Raw genomic sequence first — 9,918 nt, forward strand, 5'->3', positions numbered from 1 at the left:
TGTTTGGTAGACTGTGATAAACACTATAATGTAATAGCTTTTCTTATGTTTTATCTATTCAATAGTTTTTTTTTTTTTTGTTACAAGGAATAATCACTCCTTATAAATAGCTATTCTTTAAAATGAGGAATGACTATTCCTCTCTAAAACGGTTGTAATAGCTACTCCTTACTAGGTGAAATAATTTCTAATATTAATATTTTCCAAATAAAAAAATTTTCTATATTCTCGTAACAATTATGGACATAAAAAATAACTCATATCTCTCTCAAATTTAAAAAATATTATTTTCCAAGAAATATAATTGTACGAATAATATATTTTTTTTAAATATATCTTAATTTTTATTCTAATGTTACAACTTATGAATAGGTAGTTATTCCATTACAACACATCTTATTCCCAGTAATAAATATTACAATTCTTGTTGTAATCCCCGTATAATGTACCAAACGTGCCCTAAAGAATTTTTTTTATTGATAACTAAACTATACTGACAAAGCCTTAGTATCCAAAAATTAAAACTCATGAAAATCACAAATTATATATCGAGTAGTTTATGTAATGTGATTTACAAATTAGTATCTAAGGTACTCGCTAACAGACTAAATGCTTCCCAAATTAATTTTAGAAAACCAGATAGCCTTATCCTTGGACAAAGCATTTTTTTTTTTTTTAGAATCAACGTAATGTCTTTTATTCAATGAATACCATCAAAATCTGCTAAAACAAAATAATGAACTATGGTGGAACATCCTCCATCCACACATTATAATATGAAACATTTAAAGTGAAATGTGCTAAACTATGAGCAACCATATTACCCTTTCTCCTAACATGAGAGTAGTGTAATTTACTAAAACAACTAGCTTTTGACCTCACAACATCAAGTATTAAACAATCTATTGACAAGAAGGGGTTGTCATGTTTGAGAGCATGCATGAGGGCCTGACAATCTCCCTCCAAAATGACCTCTTGGAAACCCAAGTCCAAAGCTAGATGCAAGGTAGAGACTGCAGTCGTACCCTCTACTTCAAACGGAGAGTGTATACGGTGTAGGACCCTGGATAGAGAGGCCATGACAGCACCCTGTGCGTTACGTATAACGACTCCACCCCTGATTTTTGCTCTCTACTGAAAAGTGCACCATCAAAATTGACCTCCACCATGTCCAAGAAAGGAGCTTGCCAACGAGCACGAATCGGTGTGCACTATGGCGGGGAAGGTTGTTGTATCACTAGGAATTCCATTAAGAGTTCTTTGGCCATGTTTGCGAGCTAATTGGGACTGCAACAAGGGTGGTTAGCTCCGACTAGGTTCCGGTGTGTCCAAATTGTCCAAACTGTGACCAAGAATAGCTCTGTATTTTGCTGCATTCTAATCATCCACGACAGCAGTTCCTTGAAATCCATGAATGCAGTGGTTCCTCGACAAGCCCATGAAGATTCATCTTCCCAAACGACGTCTAGCTCGCTGCATGACCAAAGGGCGTGAAGGGGAGTTTCAGGTTCCAACTTGCATCTGTCACAGAGTGGGTCGTCAATGATTGTGCGCTAAGCAAGGTTCTGTTTTGTGGGTAAGGAATTCCGGCAAGCTCTCCAAATTAGATCTCTCATTCTGTTTGGAATTTGCAAAGACCAAACACCCTTCCACAGTGCCTTGTCTGAAGCAACCTGTACCGTATCCTCAATGGGGGCCTCCTCTGCTTTGAGAAACCGGTACCCAGATTTGCTATTATACACCTCGTTGTGTGTGAAAGACCAGAAGAGATTGTCCTTGCATGCCTCGATTGATAGAGGTAAATTCTTGATTGGTTCCGCCTCTTCCTGGACAAATATACCATCAACCATGCTGTTATTCCACTACCTTGGTTCACTATCAATAAGAACTTCGACTTTTGCCCCAGCCAAAGTTTCACAAATTGGAGAAAGAACCTGTGGGGCTTGCTGCCTTAGAAGCCAATTACTCCCCCATATACCCACTGTTTTCCCATTTCCTATTCTCCATCTACACCCCATTTCTAACACATCCCTCCCATGTCAAATACTCCTTCATACATACGACCCCCCCTAGAATTTTTGGCTTCCATGATCGAACACTTTGGGAAAAACCGAGCCTTAAATACTTTATAAAACGGTGAGTCTTGGTTTTTCAAGAGTTGCCAAGCTTGCTTGGCCAAAAGTGAATCATTAAACAAAGCCAAATCTCTAAACCCCATTCCTTCTTCAAGTTTTGATTTTGTCAGTTATTTCCATTTCAACCAATGAATTTTCCTTCTCTCCCCCTTTTGTCCCCACCAAAATTTATTGATCAAGGCTTCAATATCATGGCAAAGCCTCACTGGTAATTTGAAGCATCCCATGGCAAAAGTTGGGATGGCTTGAATGACCGCCTTTTTTATGTATATTTATTATCCTTTAGTTTTTGGTGTGTTATTTTTGCTAGTTGTCTCCTAATGTTATTTTGTACGTTGCTGAAGGGTGATAACAAGAAAACTTAAAAGTGTTTGTCATGGTGAATGGTGAAATAAAAATTTAAACAAAATTTGCTACTTTACTCTCTTTTTTTGTGTGCGTGTGTGTGTTTTTAACTGTTAAGAGAGGCTTGATTTTTGGTTTGGAAATGTTAAACTTAATATATAAAAAGAGAGTTTAAGAATACAATTTGTGTGTGTGGATTTGAAAACATTGATATATATATATATATATATATATTGTTTAGGGATTAAGGATGAGGCATCGGATGGGGGAGAGATGAGAGATTACATGGAGGAAATGCAAAAGAAGAAGAGGAGAGAGATGGAACATAATGGTTGAAAGGGAATTGGAAATGTTTTGTTTTGTTTTGGTTTTTAAAGTTGGGTCATGCTAACGAGTGCCTTTAGGGCACTCATTAATAATCCATTTCAGGAAAGTTTAGATACCACTTTTATGGGAAATGAAAAAAGTTGTTAAAATATTAATTACTTTTTTTTTTTTCATTCCACATAAAAATTTTCTTTAAATGGATTATTAACGAGTGCCCTAAGAGCGCTTTTTAGCATTTCCCTTTACCTAACATAATTCATACACTTGATGTTACTTTACTCCCCATACATTTAGGAGTATTTATATATTATTTAAAAATTGAAGCGCAATATTTGTTATCTCTTGATCCAATCCAATTAACGAAGCCATAAATGTTTATAGGAGATTAAATATATAAGTTTTTTGAAAAACATAAATGACTATGTCGCTAATTTTATCTTGTAATATATATATATATATATATATGTTTTGAGATAAAATTTTTCTTTTAATGTACCTGAGCACAAAAAAACTCAAAAGAGAAAAGGGAGAAAATTTGCAACAAATCACTAGCTCATCTATTCTATATTTCAAATTTACTGTTTTGTATAGGGCTTATCTTATTCCCATCAGATCTTAGTAGGGTTTTCTGAGTTGTAAAATAAATAAATAATACCTCTTCTTTTTTGTTTTATTAAGAGGATTCGCATCCGTCTATTTAAAATTTTCTATCTATTTTAGCATAAAAGCGCACTTTAACCATTTGCAAAAGCATGACTATTGTTTCACTTACCCCCCTACCCACATTAAAACACACTCTCTCTCTCTATGTTTTATCAGAACAATACTCTCTCTCATGGTGTCATCCATTCTCTGCCCATCACTTCAACACAAACCCATATCAATCCAAGTCCATTTTTGGCATTTGCATATAAATCTAAGGCAAACCCGATCCTTGAACCAACCATCACAGACTCGATTCAGTTCAATTGGGCCCGTATCTTCATTTTCTCTCTCATGGTGGTTGCAAGCACTTAGCCCAAGCTTCCATGGCAACAGTGACAGTAGCTGTGACATGGGTTTTGGGTTGATTTGGTTTATTCAAATAGGTTTTTGGTTGGATTTTGTTTTGGGTTATTTTGAGTTCAATTTGTGATGAGTTTTTAGATTTGTTTGGGTTAATTTCTTCTTCTTCTTCTTCTTCTTCCTCCTCTTTTTCTGTGGATTGAAGAGAGAGAGAGAGAGAGAGAGGAGAGGGAAAAAGAATGATTTAAAAAATCAAATAGAAAGTGTGGGGCCTATGAGCTTGACAGCCTCGGCCCATCACGAAACAGGCCCAAGGCCCAGGCCGAGGAGCATAGGTCATCTTTTGTTGTTGTTGTTGGGTTAAATTGGGGGAAGCCTCTTTTCTCAATCCACACCGAGGACCACCTCATCCTCGGCCTAACGAAGGAGATTTTAGGGAGAGACTAACCCCAAAGTAAGCTGTCATTCTCACATTTAATGCATTCAACTAACTCCCCCTGGCAGCATTAATGGGGAGGTAACCCCTTGGCAGGATAATGTTGATCAGAGTGAACCACTTGAGTACCGATAAGGCCTCTGATGGGACGGACGGCCAGATAAGAAGGCAAATAGATGATCAACAGATGGAAAGAGGGGATAGGAGGATGAAAATTATAAAAGAAAAGTTAGTAAAGTAAATGAAAGAGGGGGGGAAGAAAAAGGGAGAACCATAAGGCCTCCTCGGCCACAGGCCGAGGAGCATCTCCCCCCTTGAAAGAAAAACTCTTAGCATTTTTTTTTGTTACAAGAAAGTTCATGCTTGGTGATCGACGGCCAGCACCTAAACCTTTCACTTCACTCTCTATAAATTTATTGTTTGGGCTTATTGGGCTGAAAACCCATCACTCAGGGTCAATCCAAGTTGAGTCCCTACAATTGGCGCCGTCTGTGGGAAGGATTAGGGTGCTGGCCGGCACACCAGATAAGTGTTCTAAGTTCTAAGTATTCGTTTTAAAAAAAAAGAGTGTATGAAAGATTTGGCAGTAAAAAAAAAAAAGAGAAAAACAAAACAAGCAAAGAAAAATCTTGATATTATTATTTCATGCATAGAAAAATTATATATTACAATCAGAGGCTCAAGTAGGCCTGTTCTACAAGCAAATTTACGAGCTAATAGCCACCTGCTATTCCTACAATCAGAGGCCCAGGTGGAGCCGCCCTAGGGAGAGGCTAGCCGGAGGGAACTGTCAACTCGTGCTTTTATTTGGCACCAAGAGAATGGGAGAGCTTGACACGCGGTGGAGGAGGTGAAGGACAATCATGCTCTCAGGCCCCCAACCACTCCCTCCTCGGTTAGGCGGAGCTGGAACAAAGAGAAGAGCAGATACAGGGGCTCCGGGATACCCTCCCCCATGATGTTCCCTCGATTCTCTTCGTTCCTCTCAAGTGTTGGCCGTTGGAGACGGCAACACTCGAGCACCGCCTATGAGGTGAATTCGCACGTCTTCCTCGTCGGGGGTGTGCTCCGGGGAAAGACATTAGGTTCTCTAACAACATCCCTCTGGGATACCTTGAAGGGCACCATCAGGGTTACGCCTAGACTCTGCCGCACCGAAAGCCCGGTGGGGACTGCGGCCATACCGGTTTTTGTCAAGTCCCGGGAACAATTCCGGCGGGATTGTTAAAAGGATGTGGGAAGTTGGGAGAAAGTGTTTGTTCTGTTTGTGTTGAGAGATTCATGGGTTGTGGAGAAACCATCTCCTCAATTTATAGAGGGGATGGGGGTTTGGTGAGAATTAATTCATGCAGAATTCGAAAAAAATATTATCAGCTGGGTCAGTAATGAAGTCGCCAATTTCCAAGGAGACCACGGACGGTTGGACTCGTGTAAATTTACGAGGACATTAATGAAGGCGCGTTTCGCGCACCGGAGCGTAAAGCGCGGAATACGAACAGACAAAGGGCGCTTCATAAATGAAAAAGATGGGGCCACGAGTTGGAGGCGAGGTCAATGCCACGTGTAAAGATTACAATCTGACGCAAAGAGGAATCATCTCCAATAAAGCAATCTGAGGACAAACCTATACTTACAAAAATTGAAGTGGTAGACAGAGCCAAGGTATTGCATGGTCCTCGGACCCAAACCTATGGTAAAACTACGCACACCATTATATCTCATTCTTACAAAAATTGAAGTGGTAGACAGAGCCAAGGTATTGCATGGTCCTCGGACCCAAACCTATGGTAAAACTACGCACACCATTATATCTCATTCTTACAAAAATTGAAGTGGTAGACAGAGCCAAGGTATTGAAAAAAAAAAAAAAAGGGAAAAACAAAAATAAACAAAGAAAAATCTTGATATTATTATTTTATGCATAGAAAAATTACATATTACAATCAGAGGCTCAGGTAGGCTTGTTCTACAAGCAAGTTTACGAGCTAATAGCTACCTGCTAGTCTTACAATCAGAGGCCCAGATGGAGCCGCCCTAAGGAGAAGCTAGCTGGAGGGAAGTGTCAACTCGTGCTTTTATTTGGCACCAAGAGAATGGGAGAGCTTGACACGCGGTGGAGGAGGTGAAGGACAATCATGCTCTCAGGCCCCCAACCACTCCCTCCTCGGCTAGGCGGAGCTGGAACAAAGAGAGGAACAGACGCAGGGGCTCCGGGATACCCTCCCCCATGATGTTCCCTCGATTCTCTCCGTTCCTCTCAAGTGTTGGCCGTCGGAGACGGTAACACTCGAGCACCGCCCATGAGGTGAATTCGCCCGTCTTCCTCGTCGGGGGTGTGCTCTGGGGAAAGACATTAGGTTCTCTAACAACATCCCTCTGGGATACCTCGAAGGGCACCATCAGGGTTACGCCTAGACTCTGCCGCGCCGAAAGCCCAGTGGGGGCTGCGGCCATACCGGTTTTTGTCAGTCCCGGGAACAATTCCGGCGGGGCTGTTAAAAGGGCATGGGAAGTTGGAAGAAAGTGTGTTGTTCTGTTTGTGTTGAAAGGTTCATGGGTTGTGGAGGAACCATCTCCTTACTTTATATAGGGGATGGGGGTTTGGTAAGAATTAATTCATGCAGAGTTCGAAAAGAGTATTATCAGTTGGGTCAGTAATGAAGTCGCCAATTTCCAAGGAGACCACGGACGGTTGGACTCTTGTCAATTTACGAGGACATTAATGAAGGCGCGTTTCGCGCACCGGAGCGTCAAGCACGGAACACAAACAGACAAAGGGCGTTTCATAAATGAAAAGATGGGGCCTCGAGTTGGAGGCGAGATCAATGCCACGTGTAAAGATCATAATCTGATGCAAAGAGGAATCATCTCCAATAAAGCAATCTGAGGACAAACTAGACACTTACAAAAAAATTGAAGTGGTAGACAGAGCCAAGGTATGACATGGTCCTCGGACCCAAACCTATGGTAAAACTACACACACCGTTATATTTCATACTTACAGAAAAGTTGAAGTGGTAGACAGAACCAAGGTATTGCATGGTTCTCGGACCCAAACCTATGGTAAAACTACACACACCATTATATCTAATACCTATAGAAAAACTGAAGTGGTAGACAGCACCAAGGTATTGCATGGTCCTCGGACCCAAACCTATGGTAAAACTACACACATCATTATATCTGGGTACTAGACAGAACCAAGGTATTGCATGGTCCTCGGACTCGAACCAATAAAGAAAATATCTCAAGAAAAACCAAAGCGTTACGTAGAGTCAAACTATAGAACGATCCTTAGATTTACATTTGAAAGATAACAGATGGCTTCATGAGGTTAACTCCAGAATAGAGTACAAATATTGAGCAGAATACAATAGTAAAGCAAACAAAGGAAAATATCATCAGATAGAAGCAAAGTATTATATATTCAGTTCAAACGGAAAGTATACAATTCCCTTACAATGCCGCTGAGGTAAGAAACAAAATAATATCAAAGAGAAAATAAACAAAGCTATCCTATGCCGCATACTAGTCTCCTCAACTCAGTAGGCAATTCAAGTCAGTAAGTAAATCAGAAGCTTGGGCCAAAGCTTAGGGGCCAGATCTCGGAGGGTCCGTCGGAGGACTTGCCACGTCTTGTGGCACTTCGTGACCCTCGGTTACAACGTCCCCCAGCGCTATCTGGGGCTCAACTTCCTCGGATGGTTGATCAGTTAACGGCGTCTCCTCGGCGGACATATCTTGACCTTCAACCAATGGTAATGAGGATCCACCCTCAGGAGCAACAGGTGCAACCTCGCGAATGGCGATAGGGTAATATACCCTATCCTCCCTCCTAAGCTCAGATGAGGCGTCAACCCCTGCCTGGTTGAGGGCTTCATGCCAGGTTTGAGAGCAATAATGCCTGCATACTGCAGGAACTTGAGCCCGAAGGGCGGCTTCAGTCTCAGCCACCCCTTTTGCGAAAGCATCCTCCTCTGCTTTGTCCATAGAACGCTCAGCGTCTGTTTTCGCAAATACAGCCTCGTCTTTGGCTCTCACAGCCTCGTCCCTGGCATATTCGGCAACACCTTTTTCATGGATTGCCTTGGTCAAATTTGCCTTCATATAGGTAATGTCCTCTTTGGCCTTTTGTAATTGACCCTCAACATCTTGCAAGCTGGGTCGCACCCGAGGATTTTATGAGCAGCTCTGACTTGGTTATCAGGTTCGTTCAAGAAAAGGTTCGACCTGAGAACGGTCTCCAAATCCGCTTTGTTACCAGGTGGAAATGACGTGCAAAAGCGTGTGGGTCTGCGAAAAGAAAAGCGAAATTCCTATGGTTAATCAACCAAATCTAGTATACAGGTATAGAACTTGAAAATGCTGAGACCTAGATTATCTTGTATTTCGGATGCCCTACCAGGCTCCCCCTCTGCCGTTGGGCAATGAAAACCGTCGTGCCATTCTCCCGACACTATGAGGAAATCTTGGTTCAACCCTTATTAGAATCAGGAAGACACTGGATAAGATGAACCCTATCGTCCCTTGTCTTCATATAATATGTCTTACCCCTCAGGTGATGAAGGTTGTAACACTAGTTCACATCATGGTGAGTCAGTCTCAGCCCCATTTTCTCATTCAGGGTATCTACACACCCTAATATCCTAAATACATTCACGGCACACTGAGTAGGGCTAGGCGAAAATGCCTAAGGTAATTAAGGGTTACCGGCCTCATAGGGATTCTCATCCCTCCTTCTACGAAAGCAACTATCGGGATCACAACTTCACCCTCTCTCCTCCTAAGGTACCACTCTCCCTCTTCACAGTACTTCAAATTCACATTATTGGGTATTCCATAGTCAACCATAAATTTGTTCATCATCTCATCGGACTCGACCAACTTCTTAAACTTACCCATTCTCCAAAGACAACTAAAAGTTCTAAAAGAGAAAAAGAAGAGTGAAATCGAGGAAATTTGGGGTCACTAGAAAAAGAAGACTTACAGAAATATGACGGTACTCTTCAGATAGTGTGCAAGTCGAGTCAGATTCAAATTATACGCATCAATAATTGTAAGCGCGAAAATGATGAAACCCTTAGGTTCAAACAGGCATTTATACTCCCCCTTAGGTTCCCCAAATGTAACCGCTTGCTCATAAAAGCAAAAGATCATGCCGTTGAAAGTGGGAAACGTGGTGCCGCCAAAATTTAATGTGGGCGCCCATTAAGCCTTGAAACGCTAAAAACGCGCATCGGGCAGTCAGAAAGCAGCCAGCATCAGTACAAACCGAAGTGGGACAATTCGTCCATGGACCCGCAGGTATCAAAACCCTCCTCCCCGTTCAAGGAAACGTGCAACAGGGTTTTGAGGGGCTATTGTGGGGCCCATGGGCCTGACGGCCTCGGCCTATCATGTAGCAGGCCCGAGGCCCAGGCCGAGGAGCACAGGCTATTCAGGGCTAGGGTGAGGGAAAGCCTTTTTTCCCAATCCACACTGAGGACCACCTTATCCTCGGCCTGACGAAGGTGATTTTGGGGAGAGACTAACCCCAAAGTAAGCTGTCATTCTCACATTTAATGCATTCAACTAACTCCCCCTGGCCGCATTAATGGGGAGGTAACCCCTTGGCAGGATAACGTTGATCAGAGTGAACCACTTGAGTACCGATAAGGCCTCTGATGGGAC

The sequence above is a fragment of the Quercus suber genome, unplaced genomic scaffold, assembly GCF_002906115.3.
Source record: "Quercus suber isolate HL8 unplaced genomic scaffold, Cork oak 2.0 scaffold_52, whole genome shotgun sequence".
NCBI lineage: Eukaryota > Viridiplantae > Streptophyta > Magnoliopsida > Fagales > Fagaceae > Quercus > Quercus suber.